We start from the raw sequence: 1,099 nt of genomic DNA on the forward strand, positions 1-1,099 counted from the left end.
TTGGACACGATCTGCGAGCTATCAGCTAGAAAAAAAAAAAGACCCCAGCATGCAGGCTCGTTGTTGGACCTCCACATACGATCGTGCAGGCGTCAGCCATGAGCTTGTCGTGTGTTAGCAATGCCGAACCGGAAGTAAATTGAGGGCCTTTGCGGGCATCCGGTCCACTGCCACACAAGCGTCCGACATCCCCTGGCCCACGCGGACCCTCTTCCTCGCTCACACTGTTTCACGCCCGAAGCGGTCACCGCCGCTCCAGAGTGTCAGCGCCGCATTCATGCCTGCCCAGAGCGGATGCGACCTCTCATGTCGCTTCGACATTGAAGCGATGCACCGGCCGAGGGCGCCGCTTCCCAGTGTAGGCGACTGCTCCGCGTTCAAGCGACGGCTCGTCCGTCGGCCTCCCTACATTGAACATGTGCATTTGCCGAGAACCTGCTCCGGCGCCATCTGTTCGCGTGTTTGCTGCCCACCATTAGCCACCTCACTGCATGCCCTGCCATCTGCCCACTATTTAAACTCCAGGCTCAACAGCAGCCGCATCCAACCTCCTCCGCTCCCTATCTCCTCTCGGCAGCACGCCTCCCATGGCCTCCTCGAGATCCAAAGCCCTCTGGGACAACCTCTCGTCTGAGAAGACGAAGGAGACCACCGCCATTGCAGTCAGCTGGTAGGCTGGCAAACAAACGAGCTCACCGGAGGCCGGTGTTGCGGATGCCCCAATGGAAGAGGCACCCGACGACGAACTGACGACACGGTCCTCGCTGGCCCATGTCGATATCACCATGGATGAGGCCCGTGCTCACTACACAGACTTGGTGTTGGAAGAGCGGCATGTCGCGTTCCTGCAGGCGCAGGGCGACCAGACCTACAACCTTCGCCTCCTCGACAAGCACCGGCGTGCAAAGGAGCAACTCACCCGCGGCACGGGCATCACGCCGGACGTGGACATGGGCGAGTAGGAGGCGTTGTTCCAATCCTACCACACCGCCTGTGACATCTCCTTGGGGGTCAACGTTGGAGTTGCCCTCAGACACCACATGACACTTGTGATGAGCAATCTAAAAAATACAAATGCAAAAGAAAAGGTTTGTTAACA

This window comes from Triticum dicoccoides, chromosome 7B (genome assembly GCF_002162155.2).
Source record: "Triticum dicoccoides isolate Atlit2015 ecotype Zavitan chromosome 7B, WEW_v2.0, whole genome shotgun sequence".
In the NCBI taxonomy this organism is placed as follows: Eukaryota; Viridiplantae; Streptophyta; class Magnoliopsida; order Poales; family Poaceae; genus Triticum; species Triticum dicoccoides.